This window comes from Monodelphis domestica, chromosome 2 (assembly GCF_027887165.1).
Source record: "Monodelphis domestica isolate mMonDom1 chromosome 2, mMonDom1.pri, whole genome shotgun sequence".
NCBI lineage: Eukaryota > Metazoa > Chordata > Mammalia > Didelphimorphia > Didelphidae > Monodelphis > Monodelphis domestica.
Genome location: NC_077228.1, coordinates 160,247,056 through 160,268,324, shown reverse-complemented (window position 1 = coordinate 160,268,324; position 21,269 = coordinate 160,247,056). Strand labels below are relative to the sequence as shown.

The following is a 21,269-nucleotide window of genomic DNA, read 5'->3' as shown; positions in this document are numbered from 1 at the left end:
ATTTGAATGAACTCTAATAATTTAAAATGAGATAAAATATTTGCTTATGATTCCTCTTACTTGGACAAGGTCAGGTCGTTATCATTTCTTGATGTCCAGGCAATATTCCCCTCTTCTTGGTGGTCACATTCTGCCTTGATGCTATTACAGTCAATTGAAATACTCCTTATTGAATGCTTCTTATATGCAAAGCATTGTAGTAGGCACTACAGGAAACATGAAGGAACAAGGTGGTCCCTACTCTATGTTGTATAGTTGTTTCAGTTGTGTCTGACTCTTTGTGACCCCATTTGGGTTTTTCTTGATAAAGATACTGGAGTGGCTTGTCATTTTCTTCCCCAGTTCATTTTATAGATGAGAAAACTGAGGCAAACAGGGTTAAGTGCCTTATCTGTAATCAAACAGCTAGTAAGTGTCTGAGGCTAAATTTGGATGCAGGAAGATTAATCTTCCTGACTCAAGGTCTGGCACTCTATCTACTCTGCCACCTAGCTGCCCTATTGGGGAGATTATAGATACATAAATAATGACTATACAGAACCATCTTTGCTAAGTGTCATGTGAATGGTACTGGTAAGTTTTATAAGACTTCAGAGGGGAGAATATTAATTTTTTAAAAAAATTTCTTAAACTCTTACCTTGTCTTAGGAAATCGATACTAAGAGGCACAGCTAGATGGCTCAAGAGAGCCAAGCCTAGAGATGGGAAGTCCTGGGTTCAAATCTAACTTCATATACTTCCTAGCTGTGTGGGTAGGTCACTTAATCCCCATTGCTTGACCCTTACCCCTCTTCTGCCTTGGAACCAGTACTTAGCATCAATTCTAAGAGAGAGAGTAAGGATTTTAAAAGCCCAATAATCAATGAGACGAACTCTAAACTAACATTTTGAGAGGAAGAAATGAAAATAGAAGAGGGAGCGAAGATGGGAGATTCCAAGTGGACTCATCTGCAGATGCAATAATAACAACAATAATATTTACAAAGCACTATAAGGTTTTTTAAGTGTTTTACATGTATTAACTTGCTTGATCTTCAATGCAAGAAATTACAAGGTATTTTAAGGGAATGGTATGCAAGTCTGGCACAAGTCTGGCTGCTTACCAAACATTTATGGAATGACTAGATTCTACTGGGTTGAGTAGGAGAAAAGGTTGGAAAGGTTGTGGAGTAGCCTTGAATATTGAACTAAGGAGTTCAGAATACAGAATAATGTAGGAAACAAGATATGGAACTGAAGCGACCAGTTGGATGACCTGGGATGAAGTCTGACATATAATGGTTTTATATTCTGAGAAAGTCAATTGAATTCTCAGTGTTCCCCTCAGGCAACTCTCTAACACTGTCAAGTTACAGAATCATTATTGATCTACATTGTTTCAGGGAGTTTTGTCAAGGAGACTTTTCAGGTCTGGTCAAAACAAAGATAAAAAACAAGAATCCTAGATTTAGAGCTGGAAGGGTTCTTAAAAGTTAGCTAGTCCAATCCCATCCTTTTACAGTTGAGTCAACTGAGGCCAATGGCTGTTAAGCGACTCACCCAAGATAATACTAGTATTTAACAACAGTGTTGGGATGTAGACCTAGGTGCTCCAACTCCAAAACCAGTTCTGTCTCTTCTGTACTACTTTGCCTACTATCTGGGTACATTCAGAAGATGATCACAGCATCTTCATCATCCAGAGAAAATGAAATAGTATAGTATAGTATAAAATATGGACAAGAGAGAACTGTGGAGAGAACTCTAAAATAGAATCAGAAGACATGAATTCTAGACAAATCATTTAATTTTCAGGGCCACAGTTTAATCTATTAAATTCAATAAGCATTTGTTAAGTGGCTTATCCATACAGAGCGCACTAAATATTATATACTTAGACTATCATAGTTGAGAACTCTTTCCTTATTCTTTTAATGTGATGATTGCCTTCAGCTTTTCATACTGTATGTGACTACTCTAATTCTCTTGACTTCATAGTCACTTTGGAGGGCCTTTATCTCAACTCCTACTTGTAATGATGAGTACAGAGGGCTGGATAGCTACGGCTCCCCTTTTGGATTCAACAGGTCCCCATCAGAGGCACAAAAATTCCCTTTAACATCACTTTGAGCATATTAGTCCCCACTTTGTTGTTATTGTTTGGTAGTTTTTCAGTCATGTCTGATTCTCCATGACCCCACTTGGAGTTTTCCTGGCAAAGATACTGGAGTGGTTGGCCCATTTCCTTCTCCAGCTCATTTGACAGATGAGAAATTGAGGCAAACAGGATTAAGCGACTTACCTAGAGTCACATAACTAGTAAGTGTCTGAGGTCAGATTTGAATGCAGGAAGATGAGGCCTGGCACTCTGTCCACTGTGCCACTTATAAATATCAATTGTCAGTTACATTTAGGACCTCTCATATATCACTGGTCCACACTCCAGTGTCATTTAACCAACTGATAGCAATTAGTTTTTACAAAGAGGCGAGTTACTGAGAAGACATAGAACAGAAGTCTAAACCTACAGCACTCCCTCCAGAATCTGGGGCACCCTCTCCTACTTCCCCTTGGTCTCTGGGCTCAAACTTAAATGGTTGTACAAAGTACCCAACTCACCAAGTTCACTCCTGAATGTAGCACAACCAATGAAATATTTCCAGAAAATGCTATCTAGTAAGGTTCTTTTTGAGGCCAGATCCCACAGGTTAACCCTCACTGGGTTCACCTGCTGATAAACTGGTACAGACTCTACTTCTTGGACTTCTGTAAGTTTTGCCTTCCAGGATCTCAAAGCTCATAAAGTGACAGCTCTCTTCCATACTTCATCACCCAAGAGCAGAAAAGAATCCATTTAACCAAGATAGAAGGAATGGGACTGGCATGCCTGGGTGAGGGAGGGTCCATGACTCCATCCCTACCTGGAGGTCCACAACATTCCATCCTCCTCATTAGAACCAAACAATCACTTTGGCCAGTTGGTGTCCTTTCAAATATGTGTTCAGTTCCAGCTCAGCAACTGACCAACAGGCATTTTCTTCATCTTATGTGAAGAAGACAAGAATTGGTCTTAGAATAATTGCAAATACTCTGAAATCTGTGTATTACCTTGTGAGGTTCCCAAATGGTCCATCTCCCATCATAATAGAATCACATTCCATTAGAGAATAATAAGTCCAGAATCAGATTCTAGACTTCAAAGGCTTCTCGGCGCCATCTAGTCTACACCTCTCATTTTACACATTAGGAAACTGAGTCTCAGCAAGATGGAATGACTTGCAGCTTACACAAATATTAAGCATAAGAAGAATTTGAACCCAGTTCCTCTAATATCAGTCAGTATTCTTTTCCAAGGTACCAGACTGTCTTGAGCTGGAGGAACTTCGGGAAAAGGAAGTAAGAGAACAAGGGCAGTTTAGGTCAGACAGTATTCTGATCACCAAGGAATCATTGGCATTGATAGGGTTGTCTTGACTGGCATCTTTCTAAAGCCTCCTGCTCTATCTCTCAGCCAATGACTGACAGACTCATTATCAAACTCCCTATTTATTGTTTTGCCGATTCAATTACAGCTGAAAATTGAAGCCAGGGTTCCTTCCTGCACTTTATTATCTACCATCACATAGACATGCCTTGTTTTAGCTTTAAGCAATAAAGACAGCTCCCAAACACCCTTGAATCACCCCTTTGAGGTGACGAATGCCTCATGAGGCAGTATCTGAAGCAGACAGGACAAGAAATAAGAAACCTGATGCATGAGTCTCTGATGGAGCCAATGTCAGAACTTGTAATTGAATGATGGGAAGATGGCAGAGGTTCAGATAACTACTGCTAGGTGTTAGATTATAATATGAAGGGATTGGAGAATCTTGGAGTTCTCCTGTAAAGGAATTTAGACTTGCATGCACAATCCACTGATTCCCAGGGCTTGTTTGGCATTCTCTTTCTCTAAGTATTTCTTGGATGGAGAGAGACGTGTGTTCTAACCAAACCCTCGACCCTTGGTTTTATTCCTTCATCTCATGTAAGATTTCTCATATGACTTGAGAGTTTTCTTTTAGCCTCTGGGCTCTTTGCTTCCTAGTATGTAAAGTGGCCATTAGAACATCCACTTAAATTACCCAGGAGAACTTAGAATTATGTGGAGAGTTTACCCACTAAGATAATTTTTTCTCTTTTCTTAAGAACTGTGACCAAGAGGTAGGATGGAGGCAGCTAGGTGACTCAGGGGATAGAGAGCTAGACCTAGAGCTGGAAGTTCTGGATTCAAATTTGACCTCAGATACTTTCTAACTCTGGGATCCTGGGCAAGTCACTTATACTTGATTGTCTAGCCCTTGCTACTCTTCTGTCTTAGAATTGTCACTGAGACAGAAAGTAAGAGTTTAAAAAAAAGGAAACAAAGAGGGAAGGTACTGGAATGGATAGGGGACTGGTTGGAAAGATGAAAAGACCTGGATTTTAGCCCTGGCTTATGATACTGTGTGACCCTGAGCAACTCATTTAATGTCCATAGACTTGAGGTAATTATTTAGGGTTCATCTGCTCAGCTATAAAGGGCTGCAATCTGCATTGGTGGAGAGAAGTTCCCTCAGGCTTGGGAAATCAAAGATCTGAATGACTTTTATGAGTAACTAATGTGCTCAATTTTATGAAAAAGGAAAAATCCTTTTCTTGGTATACATAGGGTGTGTGTATATCTATGCATGTTATGTATATAATATTCACACAAAAATATTTACATATGTTATTGTTTAGTAATTTTTCAGACATGCCCCACTCTTTGTGACCTGATTGGGGGTTTTCTTGGCAAAGGTATTGGAGTGGGGGCAGCTGGGTGGCTCAGTGGATTGAGAGTCAGGTCTAGATACAGGAGGTCTTGGGTCCAAATGGCTGTGTGACCCTGGGTAAGTCACTTAACCCCCATTGCCTAACCCTTACCACTCTTCTGCCTTGGAGCCAATATACAGTATTGATTCTAAGATGGAAGGTAAGGGTTTAACAAAAAGATATTGGAGTGATTTGCCATTTCTTTCTCTAGCTCATTTGACAGATGATGAAACCAAGGCAAATGAGGTTAAGTGATTTGCTCAGGGTCACACAGCTAGTAAGTATCTGAAGCTAGAATTTAATTGACTATCTACTCTACTACCTGGCCATCTCTATGTATAAACATATATTTATGTGTGTGTATGCATATACATATATATGTAATATATAAACCCACACATATAGAGAGATTTATTGGTCTAATCATTATTTAAAATGGTAATTTTTTTTGGTAGACTAGAAAAGTTGAACTTATTAGTGAAAAAGCATCTAAAAGGGAAATAAATTAAAAAGTAAGAATCCTAGTTTTGGATTTATCTGAGTTGCTAATTGGTTGCAGAAATTTGGGGGAGACAATCTCTTTATGGAAGGTTTATACTCTTCCCTTTCCCCACACTAGAGGGTTTTAATGAGTTGATGTCTGAAGTATTTAGCATTTAGCACAAGGCCTTAATTGGTTCCACGTCTGTAATATCATATCCTGAGTGATGAGAGAGATATTTTTTGGTCAGCAGTTAAAGTCTAAGTGGGCATAACATGATGTAGGATTTTCTAAAGCCTCACAGCCCTTCATCTCCACATCCCAATGCAGACTCAGAGCTTCAAGAGTAATAAGTCCTCTCTGAGGTCGCTCTTAATTCTCACATTCCATGAATCTCTTCACCTGATAAAGTTCTTTTCCTGAAGCCATTGTGGAAACCAGTTTTCAGAATAGAGCCTAATTAACCCTGTAGAGTAGAGGACAAGATAAAGTGTTTGAGATTAATGCAGTAATAAATATGCAGGGAAATGTTAGCTCTTTTATGGCCCACAGTTTGGAAGACTTCTGCCCTGGGGAAAGCAGTAAAAGGAATGTCCTTGTGTTCTATACTGCTGTTTCCTGAAGGGGAAGCAAATGTCCAGGTTGAGAGCAACTCCTAACCTGAGCTTCATAGAAATGCGCTGTGCCTAGGGCACAGATGGTGAGAGGAAAGCTGCTTTTTAAATTCAGCAGAAATGGGATATTGTTGCAAAGTAGGTAGGGTTGTTTTGCTTGGCAAACAGTTATAGGGTCATTGATCTAGAAGGGCCCTTTGTAACCACCTAGTCCAGCTCTTTCGTTTTACAGCAGAGGAAACTGAGACCCTTGGAGGCTAACTGACATGTCCAGGATCAAACAGATAGAAAGGATCAGAGATGGGATTTGAACTCATACATAATCTGACTTTGGGGCTAATACTCTTTTCATTGTATTGTGACACTGCAGAAGGGAAACTTGGACTTTATTATAGCAAAATAGGTCAATTTTTGGCAAGTAAGTAAATTCAGATGAATTTCATTTTATGTTTTATACAGCATTTAGCATGCTTGGATGCCCAGTAAAGGGGCCAGCTCTTGCTGACCACCACAGGCCCTTTGGCTATTAGAGCCCTGAATCAATAGGTTGTTGCCCCTGTGCATGGAGTCAATAATGTACCTGAGAGAGCAAAACATAGGATGACTCCAGATATAGAGGCAGAAGAGATCTTAGAGATCATAGTCCATTCCTTCATTTCATATAGATGAGGAAACTAAGGCCCCTCCCGTCCTCTCCTCTCCTCTCCTCTCCTCTCCTCTCCTCTCCTCTCCTCTCCTCTCCTCTCCTCTCCTCTCCTCTCCTCTCCTCTCCTCTCCTCTCCTCTCCTCTCCTCTCCTCTCCTCTCCTCTCCTCTCCTCTCCTCTCCTCTCCTCTCCTCTCCTCTCCTCTCCTCTCCTCTCCTCTCCTCTCCTCTCCTCTCCTCTCCTCTCCTCTCCTCTCCTCTCCTCTCCTCTCCTCTCCTCTCCTCTCCTCTCCTCTCCTCTCCTCTCCTCTCTTCTCCTCTCCTCTCCTCTCCTTTCCCCTCCTCTCCTATCCTTTCCCTCTCTCTTTCTCTCTCTCTCCCCTTCTTCTCTGTCTCTTCCTTCTTCCTCTTCTCTTCTCCCTCCTCTCCTTCAGATATGTTGTCTCCACTGCCCCCCAGTAGACTATAAAACATATAAGCTCCTTGGGAGAAGGGACAATTTTCACTTTTGTCTCTATATATTTAGTCCTTGATATATAATAAGTCCTTGAAAAGGCTTGCTAGATTGAATTCAAGCCCTTTATTATACTTTGAAATTCCATCAAGCCATGATTAATTAATTCACTGTTGGCTTGCATTTTCATACTGAGAAATGCCATTTCATACCATGTCTTAATCTTTGTGTGTTTAGCTGAAAGGATTAATAAATGACTAGATGCCCCCAAATCATCCAGAAACCTCATGGAAATTAACTCTGTGCTCTTGGTGATATAGATCCCATTACCTGTTTAATGGAGAGTTTTAGCAACAAATGCAAAAGGCACAATCATGTGCCTGGCAAGACATAGCATTAGAATTAAAAAATGGGCTTTGCTGAGCCCTTAAAGATCAGTTTGCAAGTATTAATTATGATTAATTCTCAAGGGTCTCTACCCATACAGGAGAGATGTGGCCTACATCTTCCAAAATATATAATAATCTCTAAATTGTATATGTTGAGTTACAGGGTGCATTTGTAGCTGCCTTTTTTTTCTTTTCTGAAATTATTTCCTTTCATAATTATGCATTATTCAGGCTAGGAGAAACTTAATTTCTCTTATTACTCATGATTTATTCAGGTTAAGGGAAGAAACCAGTTTAAAAGAAAGCTTTGTCTCAGAGTTAGGAAAACTAAAGATTTAAACCTGGGCAAGTCATTTAATCTCCTCAGCGCCCAAGGCAATTATTTAAGACTATGAGATGGTCACATGAAATGATAAAGGAAGTTTCCTCACCAGGAGTGCCCATCACTGAAGAAATCATAGATCCTTAAAAAAAAAAAAGGTCAAGCTAAAACATAAATTAGTTAGTATGGCCAATCAACCAATCAATTAAGCACCTACTATATTTCAGGCACTGTGTTGGAGATACAAAAAGAGGCAAAGGACAGGCCCTTGCCTCAAAGAGTTTACAATCTAATGGAGTGATAGGCAACAGAGTTAGACGTAAACAAAAAGGAAGAAGGAACAGGAGCTGTATATCCTTTTAAAAGAGATCGATCAAAAGATCTTTTTAAATTTTCTTTCAGGTTTGCAGGCACTAATTAAAATAAATAGTGGAGGGGCAGAGGGGTAGCACAGTGGGTTGAGAGCCAGGCCTAGACACAGGAGGTCTTAGGTTCAATTCTGGCTTCAGACACATCCCATCTGTGTGACCCTGGGCAAGTCATTTAACTCCAATTGCCTAGCCTTTACCATTCTTCTGCCATGGGACCAATACTTAGTATTGATTCTAAGACAGAAGGTAAGAATTAAAAAAAAAACACACACACAGTGATGGAATTGTGGTGACAGTGGATGGGGAAGGGAGGAAGAACTTCCTTTAATCTGTCATAAACTAAAAACTGGAGGACTGTAGATTGTTAGTCAACAATGATCAAGCAATGTATATGTATGTGTTTGGTTGGGTGAGGGTGGGTGCTATAGCAATGGTTACTCTTGGGCTAAAGAGATTCCACACATATACAATCTTGGGTACAAAAAGTGCAGAATAGGGAAGCATATCTGAGATTCACAGTTTGCCTCTGAGGGTGTACACAGGGAATCCTCTCCATTTGACATGAGCTAACTAAAGACACCTAGGGACAGAAATAGCTGAAAGGCTCAAAATCCCAGCTGAGCAACCTGGTTAGCAATTAGGATCTCCCGCAGCACATGGCATTAATATCCTGATTTACATATGATGCCTGATAAGGGGCTCAGGCAGTGCCAAAGGATTAGAGGAAAGCCACTAATTCCATTCCTCTTTGTGCCTCTTCTGAGCAAGAAATTAAGCCCCTTCAAGTGTTGAGCCTTGTTTCTGCAGGCAGAAGGAACTTAAATATATGTTACCAAATGCCAGGGAAACTACTTGTGTCTGAACAGCATCGTAAATTGGAAACAGTCTTGCAGTGAAGCATGGCTAATTACATCACTCTGGGAAATTATTGATGTTCCTACAAATCATCCAGATGACTACATTAAAGAGTATATCGCAGAATTTTCAGAGGTGGCTCTCGATGCCATGGGTAACAATGCTATAAATTTCTCTTTATGGCTTCTATTGCTTTGACTACTGGGGTACCATCTATATTATTCATAAATGGAAAGAGTTCAGGAAGTGCTGATGGGTAATAAGTAGAGTCTAGAGTAGATCAATGGCTTTCTTCCCTAGAAAAATCTCTTCCTACCTCCCCATTCCCCATCTCTCTCTCTCTCTCTCTCTCTCTCTCTCTCTCTCTCTCTCTCTCTCTCTCACACACACACACACACACACACACACAGACACACACACATTATCAATCACTCCCACCATGGCAGAATTTCTATGCTTTTGAGAAAAAGTGCTCATATGTGGTGATACTATACATTTTTTACATGTAGATACCATTTAATTATCATTTTCTGATCATCCTTGTTCTTTCTCTCCCTCCCACCATTTTCCCTTTCCCAAGATGGCAGCTAATATGATATAGGTTGTATATGTCCTATCATGCAATATGTATTTCCATTTTCTTTATGTTGTGAAAGAAAACACATATCACTTATACTAGGAAAAAATTCACCAAAGAAATCAAGTGAAGAATGGTGGGCTTCAATCTGCATTCAGACCCTATCAGTTCCTCCTAGATGGATAGCCTTTTCCATCATGAGTCTCTTAGAGTTGCCTTGGATCCTTTCAGTGATGATAGTAACTGAGTCATTCACCATTGGACATTGAACATTATAATTATTGTCATTGCTATGGATACTATGCTTTATAAAGGAGTGGGTGGAGATATGGCAGATGGAGAAAGTAAGTCAGAAGTGTTGTCAGAGAGACAGATCATGTTCCTGAGTGATTGGGTAAAGAAAAGCAATGTTGCATGTAAAACCCAGTGGAATTGCTCATTGGCTATAGGAGGAGGGAGGGAAGAAGGGAGGGGAAGAATATGAATCATGTAACCATGGAAAAATGTTCTAAATTAATTAAATAAATAAATAAACTTAATTTAAAAAAAGAATAAGAAGAGCATTGTCGACAGTGTGGAAATGGAATAAAGAGTAGGGAGGAATTTTGCCAGTCATGTGTTATTTCCCTACATCACGATGATTCAGATATCACAGAAGGCAGATTCCCTGCAATTCCCTATGCTACTTCAAATACAAAACAAATGTACTATCTCCTGTAGGATTCTGGAAAAGTGACTATTTTTTGCTTGTTTCTTAGATCTCTTTTCCCTGCCCACTTTGAAATTATTAATCTAGACCATGTTTTCCTAGTATATTGATGAGAATGTAAATCTGAATTTAAAACAAGGCTAAGGGAAGAAAGGTTATACTTTTGCCGCTGGAGTCCTGAGAGTAGTTCAAATCTGTTGGATTGATTTTTATTCTCTTTCTACTTTTCCCTTCTTTTTTTTTTATTTCTCCTTCCCTAATCCTTGCTTCCAAACTGTCTTCTAACTTTCCTCTCTAGTTTGGATTCATCATAGCTGAAAAAAGCAGATTTTTCAGCCAATTATTGATAAAAACAAAAAACAAAACAAACAAAGCAAAACAAAGAAAATTCACAGTTCCCTGAGCTTCAGTTGGCAAGATGGAAAACTGGTATAATAATAATAATAATAAGACTTTCCTATGTGATCCCTACCAAAAACCCTGGGAGGTAGATGTTATTATTATCCTCATTTTGTGAATGAGGAAACTGAGACAAACAGGTTAAGGTTAGGCAATATGTATGTGTGTTTGGGTGTGTGAATGAGTATTATAGCAATGATTATTCTTAGGCTAAAGAGATTCCACCTGCTAAAGAGATTTGCTCGGTATCCCACAACTAAGTTTATGAGTCCAGATTTGAACTAAAATCTTTCTTGACTCCAGACCTGGCTCTCTATCTACTCTCCCATTTAGTTTTCTAGAAACTAGGAGTGCAAAATTTGTTTTTTATACCTTCTATTTCAACACTATATGTTGATTTTAAGGCAGAAGAATGGTAAAGGTTAGGCAATGGCAGTTACATGACTTGTCCAGGGTCACATAGCTAGGAAATATCTGAGACTAGACTTGAACCCAGGACCTCCCATCTCCAGGCCTTCCTCTCTGTCCCCTGAGCCACCTATCCACCCCTTAGGAGTACTAAATTCTCAGCAGTTGCCTCATATGCCTCTTTCTTTCTTTATACTTCATTTTCATCCTCTCTTGAAAGTAGGGTACCCTTTCATTTAATGGAGTTCTTAACTATTAGTGAGGGAACTAATCTATTCCAGGGCTCCTAATTAGGGAGTGCAATTAGTTATTTTGGGCAGTTCTGCTATGGAGATTGCTGAAGATCTCAGCTGTAATACTGTCATAAACTGTGGGTTTAGTCACCTCTGGACCAATAATTGTAATCTACCACTAAGTAGTGTGCATAGCAGCTACTCATCCCCATAAGCAAGTCTATAACGTTTTCTAGAATCAACCTTGTGTTGTTTGTTAGCAGTATCTGTGTTAAATAAATGGCTATGATGGTACCCCAGGACCTAAAATAGCGATACATTCTAGGGCTTGAAACATTTTAGATTAGACGTGTCTTCCCAAACTTCAGTAGATTCCTACAATGCTAATAAAGGTAGCTTTGATCCTGAAACGCCAATCTTCAACTGAGACAAACCCTGTACATTTTTGCCTAAGGATTCCCTCGTCTTTGGATTTTCACAGTTTTGGGTTCAAATAACTGGGATTGATGGGACTGATCAGTTTGGAAACTGGGAAATAATTGCAGGTCTAATTGCTCACCATGCTAAAAAAATTCAGGTAAGGAATAACATTGGTACATTAAAATATTTAATGTCAGCCTACATTCCCACATAAGCATAATTTTATTCTCTTTCCTTAAGAATGATTTAGGAACTAGGTTCCTCCAAAAGACTTGTGCTCCTGGGGCAGCTAAATGACTCTGTGGATAGAGAGCCAGACTCCTAGGTTTGAATTTGGCTTTAGACACTTCCTAGCTGTGTGACCCTGAACAAATCACTTAATCCGAATTTCCCAGCCTTTACCACTATTTTGCCTTGGAATTGATGTTAGTATTGGTTCTAAGACAGAAGGTAAGGATACATATATTCACATATATATAAAAGACGTGCTGCATTGGAGCCAGCTAGAGAAAATGTCTCCTGTAGCCCAAGAAAGGACTAGAAAACTTCACTATGAGCAGTCTGGGCACCACTGCTTGGAAATAACTCCTGTCAAAATCTACTGTTCAATGTTTGTTGTTTTCCTGGCTACTCCCTGTCTGCCATGAAGCTGTCAGCTTCCATTTTGGCCTCAGGCAATGTTTGTCACTCTCAGCAATACTTGTCACCTCCATGGCAGAAACTAGTCACTGCCAAGTCTTCACATAGGTTGGCCTGGCACATCTCTCCCTCTTTGATGATGATCTCTGACAAGTACGTCCATTATTCCCTCGTCTTCTTGGTGGGTGCAAAACCTCCTCCTCAGACTTTTCACGGAGATGAGGGAGAAGTCAAACCCTGGCTTCCTTAGTCCCCTTGTGGGGAAAACTCCTTTCTCTGTGCTCCCCAAATGTGCTATGAATCTCTCTCCCTCACTAACAAAAGGAGGGACAGGGAGCTGTCCACAGGACATCCGAGGAACCACCAGCTCCATTCTTCTCATTAAATGATTCCAGATAGATAATCCCTGTCCAATGTAAGATTAAAAATTGATATCCAATATTCCAAGTATTATATTTTATAAGATTTATTAATAATCACTTGAAGTTGAGGAAAGAAAAAACACTTCAATAAAGAGAGGCTTTCCCAGATTGCACATGTGGGAGAAGAGAGAGAGGGTGGGGAAAACATCTAACTATATACAATACACAAGCATGCAAGGTGGGGATGAAAGAGGAAAGGGATGCTGGGAGATGAAGTCCAAGGGTTCAAGATTGTCTAATTATACACCAATTATATAGTATATAAGATCCACATTAGAGTCATGTACAGTAAACCCCAATATCTGCCATGTGTGCCAGGATATAATATATCACATATCAGGGCTGCTTATTATAGACCAGATATATAGGTCAAGTGCAGGTGTGGAAGAGTCTATAATGCCACATGGGGTTTCACTAAATGTGCATTTGTGCATTCTCCATATGCTTTCCCAATGGGCATGGGTTGGTTGTATCCATGACTTCCTTGTTCATAAGCCTAGGAGTGCCATATATAAATATTGTCAATCAATAAAAATATATTAAGTGCTTACTATTCTATGTGCTAGCACTGTTCTAAATGTAAGCCAAAAACACAATATTTGGGGCAAGGAGGTGGCTCAGTAGATAGAGAACCAAACCTAGAGATAGGAGGTCCTGGCTTCCTAGTTGTGTGACCCTGGGCAAGTCACTTAACTCCAATTGCTCTCCCCCTTTGGAACCAATTCTTGTATCGATTCTGTAAGCATGAAAATTATGAGACTGGCCTTAAATTGATACCTTTATTAAATCAAAAACAGTAAGGGGAAAATGGAAAAATAGGAGAAAGATACATAGTTTACCTTCCTTATTGTTTCATTTAGCTTGCTATTCTACAGCGACCATGAGGGCCCCCATACTCACAGGCAGGTCTAATTAGCAACAAACAGAAGAGAAGAGATGGAAATTCTCTCTTGCCTTAGGTTATCAAACTTATTCTCTGCCCACTAACTCTCACATGTAATGTCTCAGGATCCAACTATGACTTTCTGTTTTCTCTGTCACCCAGGGAGGCAGTCCAGGGGGCATTGCAGGGAATATCACTCTGCCCTCTGTCTTATGATATCTTTTTTTTTTTACTTAAAATTCTTAAGTCAATTATTTAATTTAGAATATTTTTTCATGGTTACATGATTCATGTTCTTTCTCTCCCCTGCTCCCACCCTCCTCCAGTAGCCAATGAGCAGTTCCACTGGGTTTTACATGTGTCATTGATCAAGACAGTTCCATATTATTGATATTTGCACTAGGGTGATTGTTTAGAGTCTACATCCCCAATCATATCCCCATCAACCCATGAGATCAAGCAATTGTTTTTCTTCTGTGTTTCTGCTCCCATGATTTTCTCTGGATGTGGATAGCGTTCTTTCCCATAAGTCCCTCAAAATTGCCCTGGATCATTGCATTGCTGCTAGTAGAGAAGTCCATTACATTCAATTGTACCATGGTGTATCAGTCTCTGTGTATAATGTTCTCCTGGTTCCGCTCCTTTCACTCTGCATCAATTCCTGGAGGTCATTCCAGTTTACATGGAATTCCTCCAGTTCATTATTCCTTTGGGCACAATAGTGTTCCCTCACCATCAGATACCACAATTTGTTCAGCCATTTCCTAATTGAAGGGCATCCCCTCATTTTCCAGTTTTTTTGCCACCACAAAGAGCATGACTATAACTACTTTTGTACAAATCTTTTTCTTTTTTATCTCTTTGGGGTACAAACCCAGCAGTGGTATGGCAGGATGAAAGGACTGTCTTGTGCCCCTCTTTCTGGCTGCCATTCTATCCTTGTGACCCAATTTATTCAATGATTTCCCTCACACAGTCCTTGCTTTCAGGCTGAGCTCAAACTCATGCCAGGTGCACATAGTTGAAAGGGAGAAGGGTAAATTTCCTTTTGTATAAATTTAAGACAGAAAGTAAGGGTTTCCAAAAGCAAAAATAAAAAACAAAAAAACATGGTACCTGAGCTTGAGGAGCTCATATTCCAACAGAAGAGACAACATTAAAAAAAACTATGGACACACAGGATATATATAGTATAAATGGGAGGTCATCCTAGAGAAAAGGGATGGAGGTAAGTGGAGAGGAAGGTAGAATTTGAGCTGAGCCTTGAAGGAAGCCAGGAAAGCCAAGGGTTGTGTGTGAGAAGGGAGAGCATTCCATGCATGGGAAATGGCCAGGGAATAAATGCCCAGTCATTAGATGGAGTGTCAAGTTGGAGAAATAGCCCATGTTGTTAAGTTGTAGAATATGTAGAGGGGAGGAAAGTTCATGAAGTTTCTTATGAGAAAGGTAAGAAGGGGCCGAGTTGTGAAGGGCTCTATTCCAGATGGATTTTATAACAGGTTACTATTAGAGTTTATTGACTAAGAGAAGATGTGGTTAGACCTGAGCTTTACAAAGACAACTTTGCAGCTGAGTAGAAGATGGTTTGGAAGAGAGAGAGATCTAAGGTAGAAAATCAACCAGTAGTAGTAGTAGTCATCCAGCCAGGTGGCTATGCATAGTCACTTTTATACTCCTAGTTCCCACGCTTCCTCAGCTGCATTGACCTTGAATCCCATTTCTTGGCACAGTGGAATGACTTCATTCTTTATCCCTAAAAAGCCTGGTCTGTAAGTAGTCTGTTCCTTTAGGGTAAAGAATCTTAATCATTGCTGTTTCATAGTGAACCCAATCTTGGGACATCTTCTTGGAATATTTTAATATGCATAAAATAAGATACATAAGATTCTCAAGGAAGCCAATTCTATTGAAATATGATTCTCAAAGTATTTTTAAAATAACTTCATGCATCCCAAATTAAGAATGTCTTGATCTAAGAAGGGGCATAGTCTCTGGATTCAGCCCTTCTCCACATTTCCTTAAGACAGATTAGTCTTGGCAGAACTCCCGAAAGTCCAAAAAAAGGAGCATTTTCTCCATCCGGATCTTGACATGCATCCTTCCCACATACAATCTTTGCAAAGTGGCTAGTCCTTTATATAGCCCTTTCCTTGATTTCCCATTCGTACCTGCCTATTCACCAGTGAATCTAACAAAACACCTACGGGCAGCAGGTTGCTATCCATTCATACTTGGAATAAGACTTAAGTTATATGTTCTCAGACTATACCACCACTGGCAGCCCACTTCAAAGCCAAGAACTCCAACTTGCTTATAGCTTAACTGAGAGTCACTTAGTCCTTGTCTGGCAAATATAAGAGCCTTCTGGTGGTCATTGTTCTGTGGGTATAAAACTTCTTCAGAGTCCTCTAGGACAGTAATAGTGTGTCACATCTAGAGGGCTGGTTCAAATCTGTAAAAGCCAATGGTGAATGTGTGAAGCTCAAATCTATAAAAGCCTACCTATAGTGAGTGTGTGAAGCAGCAAGGTGGTACAATGGTTAGTGTTGACCTCAGAGTTGGGAAAATTTGAGCAAAAATCTTACTTCAGACCCTCACTAGCTGTATGAACCTGGGCAAATCTCTTGACCATTCTTGGCTTCAATCTCTACCTCTATAGAATGAGGACAATGATAGTGCATCATAGCCACGGTGTTCCAATGAAGCAAGGCTCAAATGAAATCATGTATATAAAAATCATTTTGAATTTCAAAGCTCTATGCTATATATTTATTATTTGTAACAAGTGCTATTGCTGTTGATTTCTGTAGCATTGATGCATTTTTATATTATTAGTGTTAATATTATTATTGCTAATAAATAACAAAACCTCTTAGAGCTCAGCTCACATTTTTCATCCAGGGATCTCCAAACAGCTCCAGGATCCCTGAGGCCAGATAGTCCTTTGTTCTCTTTGAGAGAAGAGAGTGGATGTGCAAAGGTCAGCCCGTTCTCAGAGAAGCCAACACTTATCTTGGGTTTGGGCAAATCTTAGGCATAGAAAAACAGAGTGTCCTGCCACTCTGCATCTGCCTGGTTTCAACTCCATGAAACAAGATGCTCCTTCTAGGTTCAGCTATCTCTCCTAATCTCATCACTATCTGCTAATTTAAGCCTTGATTCCCCCAGCCTTCTCTCTCCTCTGATTGGAGGGCTGGAATACCAAATACCTCCTAATGTCTTCTTTTATAGAACACAGAAACTGGCCTTACTAGCTTGCTTTATTTTGCATCTTCCATTCTGTTTCTGTTTTTGGTTTTTATCCAACTGCATGGAACAAGCTCTCCCTTTTTGTGTGTGGTGTCCTTCAATTAAATTGTAAGCTTTTGAGGGCAGGGGTTGTTTTTCTTTTTAATGATTGTGTCCCCAGGGCTTTGAATAGAGTCTACGAGCTTAATAAATCTTTATTGGACTGGATTAAAAAGGGAAATGAGAAATTTTCTACTGAGATTAGAGGAATAATAGTGATAATAATAGCTAGTATTTATATAACACTAAAATTTGCAGAGGACTTATAAATATTACTTAATTTGTTCCCCACAACAATACTTTGTGAAGAACTGATAACTTCTATAACTAGATTTGTCATTATTCCTATTCTAGAGATGGGTAAACTGAGGCTGGGGAGGCTAAGACGCAGCTAGTAAGTGTCTGAAGTCATTTCTAGGGCTGGTTCTCTATCCATTTAGTCATCTACCATTAGGAAATGATCTGCTACTTTTTTTTTTAACTCTCATCTTCCATTTTAGAATCAATACTATGTGTTGGTTATCAGACAGAAGAGAGGTAGGGGCTAGGCAATGATGAGTGACTTGTCCAGGGTCACACAGCTAGGAAATGTCTGAGGCCATATTTGAAGCCAAACCCATCTCTAGGTCTGGCTCTCAATCCACTGAGCCACCCAGCTGCTCCTGGTTCTGCTACTTTTTATCCTCTGCCGAGACTTTGGGGTCCAAATAAAAGGGACTGTCAAGGGGAAAAGGCCATTTATACAAAATTTTCCTTGGGAGAAATTTAAAAGGCATCGATAGAGCCTCATCCACAAAATAGTGGAGGCAAAAAAGCACATTTTCACAAAGAAGTGATACCTCTGGCAGTGCACAGAATCCCTGCCAGGACAATTGCAGATCACATCTAAAATGACATCTACTGCCAGTTTGATTTTTCCTCCATGAGAATGGCCTCTAGTTACTGGGCAAAAGAAGCCTGGACATTGTCCCTGTGATTCCAGAGGTTATAGAAGGATTGTTGTATGTTTCCAGGCTTTGGGAATGTTCTGCATGGTGTCACAAGAGGGCATTGAGGAGATGGAATAGATGGCATTCTGCCCTTATCCAAAAAAGTATAGGCTGACCTTTGGGCCTCTGGACTGATGCCTGAGTACCCACCCCTTCTGAGTAGCCCAATCCTGTTGAGCAGGGTGTTTAATGAAAAATAGCCCCTTCAAAACAGAACCTTTTGGGGGAGCATAGAAATTGTGTTGGCAGGTCTCCTCTGCCCTGGGGGTGACTGGGGAAAATTTTTTGTGTGAGAACTTTGAGCCAGTACTCCTGGAAAATCACAATTCATTCTTCCTTGGGTTCTGCTTCCACTGTGTATCCTTCCTTAGACAAATTAAACCATCTTGTTTTCTTACCTGGCTTTCTGAACAAAGCTACCCTCTCCTATGGGGCACACTGCATTTAAAATCAGCTTGTTTAATCCCTTTGAAGCTCTGACAAGTCTTGCTAAGCCTGAGCCCTTCACTGGTGCTACCTACCTGATCCTGGATGTTAATGTTATCTCCCTCCTCAAAATATCTTGTATTTGCCTATTGCCACATTCCGGTTTCTAAAAACCTGTTGGAATTCACTAACTACTAAAAACCATGGCTCATAGAGCCCCTCATTTTCCTGCAGAATCTCTCTTCCTCTTCAGTCAAACTAATCATCTTTCATTGCTTTTGTTGTTGAGTTGTTTCAATCATGTCCAATTCTTTGGGACCCCATTTTAAAACCCTGGGGTGGTTTGCCATTTTTCTTTCCAGTTCATTTAATAGATGGGAAACTGTGACTTTCCCAGGGTCATACAAGTAGTAAGTATCTGAGGCCAGAGTTGATTCCAAATCTTCCTGCCTCCAGTTCTGACACTTTATCTACTATTTTACCTAGGTGTCTTAACAAATTGTGGCTGTGCTTGAAGCATCCATTACTGGAAGAGATCAGTGAAAATGTTGTACAACATAGTAGAAGGTAAGCTCCATGAGGGCAGGGACTGTTTTTTACTTTGTTTTTGAATCTCCTGTTCCTTGCCCAAAGGAAGATATTAAATTGAACTGAATTGTATGAAGGGGACACCTTTTGTGTGTCATGGACCTCCTTGGGAGATTGTTAAACCCATGGGCCCCAACTCAGAATTATTCTTTAAATGTAGAAAATGAAATAAGTAGGATTACAAAGGAAAACAATTCTATTGAAATACAGTTATGGAAAGACTTTCTTTTGTAGATTCCAGATTAAGAAGGCTGATCTAGGTCCACTGTCTGGGAAAATAAGTGTCTTTTATATGAAATATTGACTACAGAGGAAACTTGGCTAAGGAGTGTGAAATGATAGAAAGAGTAGAAATTTGCTCTTGAATCCTAGATCTCCTCTGAGTCAAATCCTAACTCTTGCCATTTACTGTATCCTTGATTCATTTTATCTCTCTGAACCTCAGTTTCCTCATTTGTAAAAGGAAAGAGTTGGATTGGATTACCTCTCATGTACTCCCAGCTCTAACTCTATGTCTTACAACATATGATTAATTCTTATTCTTAAATTTATTTTTATTTACTTCTTATGTGGTTTGGGGTAAGTCACTTCTCTGAACCTCAGTTTTTTCATCTATAAATGGAAGGAGTAGACTATGTGATATCCAAGTTTACTTCCAATTCTAAATCTGTGCTCTTAGTTAACCAGCAAAGAGGAAAATTTGATAAGTGCATATTTGGGTGTGGCTAATTGCACAGTCTAGAAAACTAGACTATTCCTAGTCTCAGTTAACTTTTTTTTTCTTTAAGTGCAATATTTCATTTGGTTCTCAAATCCGAGGGATAAATCCTTTGCTATCTAGACTTAGTTCAGGCAAGCCAGGCAGTTCCCTGATTTGAGCTTCACTCTGTGGGAATAACCTAGGGATAATGGTGAGGACATCTTTCCAAAACAGGCAAGGGGATGTAGTGAAGATTAAAGTCTATAATGTACTTAGGAAAAGGTGGTGCAGTACTTACAGGAGGGCTTTTATAGTAATTAAAGTAGAATCCACCAAAGCTTGAACAACGGTAAAATGTGAATGCAATTTCAGAAGCTGGAGGCAAGGGAGAAAAATAGCTACTGGGTATGATCAGGGCTCAGCTGAGTCTCACATCACGGAAGAAAAGCATGGCATGTCAGCCCTAGAATCCTTTGGCAGATCAAGTGACAACTGTTTCAACCAATGAAACACCAAGTGGAAAGCATTACCTCATTAGGGCAAATTCTGGTTGGCTGATTGTCCTTTGGGAGCCAACCCTAAGTAGCTAGTGTATGTTAAACTGCTTTTTCAAGGAGCTGGTAGGATACACAATACAGTGCAGCAAAGACATGATGCCAAGGCATCTTCTAACATCTGAATTTGGGTGGTCACAAAGTAGAACTCGGTTGATTTCAGCAGTCTATGTTACTTTCTAAAATCTTATAAATGAACAGGATAGAAAGTAATTTGCTTTACAATCACCACCTTTGGCTACTTGGAAGGCCAGATATTGAATATTTGCTAAGATCACTTCTGCAGCTGGAATTTCCCACAGATGACCACTCCTGCCTTTTGTGGTATTCATTTAGACTGTGCACTGCCCAGATGTATAATTCAGTCTGACTAGAGAGTATAAAAACAATTACAATGGCTAGATAGCTTGCCAAATTACTTTAGGTTATATATACACATTTGCCTTAAGAGCAACTTGGGGAATCTAGTACATTACACTTGAAATGTTTTTCTTCCTTCTCTTTCTTTCTTGTCCACCTCCCTCCTCCCTTCTATGAGCAATTTTAATCTTCTTCTTTCTCTTTGTTCATTCTTCTCCTTCTCCCTTCTCTTCCCTTTCCCTTTCCTTTTCTCTTCCTCCTTGTCTTCCCCTTTCTGTCTCTGCTTCTGTCTGTTTTTCTGTCTCTCTGTCTCTGTCTCTGTCTGCCTTTCTATCTCTCTCTATCCCTCTCTGTCTCTCCCCCCGCTTCCCTTTCTCTTTTTCTACCCACCCTTCCTTCCTGTCTCTGTATTCTCTCCTTGCCTCCATACATAGAGTTCAGTCTGGTCTTTCCTAAATGATATTATCCAGATTTCTTCATCTAATAGAGATTGGCTAGAGAGGAGGAGAGTGCTATAGAAGCAAGGAAAGAACTGCTAAGAAGTGGGGCTTATGGAGTCCTGGTCCTAACTTTATTGACTCATAAAAAAGAACCACAGAATTTGAGTCCTGGAAGGGATATTACTGAATGTTTGAAGCACTGCTTGTCAACCTAATTTATACTTGTTATTTAAAATATCTTAACTTTTGGGAAATACTGATTTAGTCCAGTCTCCTTATTTTGATGATGAAGAAA

The 21,269-nt window shown here is 39.8% G+C and overlaps 2 long non-coding RNA genes across 4 annotated transcripts in view; one reads left to right on the top strand and one right to left on the bottom strand.

The window, feature by feature from the left end:
- The window catches only part of LOC103093282 (uncharacterized), a 53,781-nt gene extending 50,712 nt beyond the window's left edge, over window positions 1-3,069 (bottom strand). The window contains exon 1 of the long non-coding RNA XR_461864.3: window positions 2,599-3,069. This is a non-coding gene — a long non-coding RNA (uncharacterized LOC103093282). The remainder of the gene's footprint in view (window positions 1-2,598) is intronic.
- LOC103093933 (uncharacterized) overlaps window positions 1-21,269 on the top strand; it is a 314,761-nt gene that overhangs the window by 102,694 nt on the left and 190,798 nt on the right. For all 3 annotated transcript variants that reach the window (XR_008916263.1, XR_008916264.1, XR_008916265.1), the window contains one exon: window positions 18,819-18,899. This is a non-coding gene — a long non-coding RNA (uncharacterized LOC103093933). The remainder of the gene's footprint in view (window positions 1-18,818; window positions 18,900-21,269) is intronic.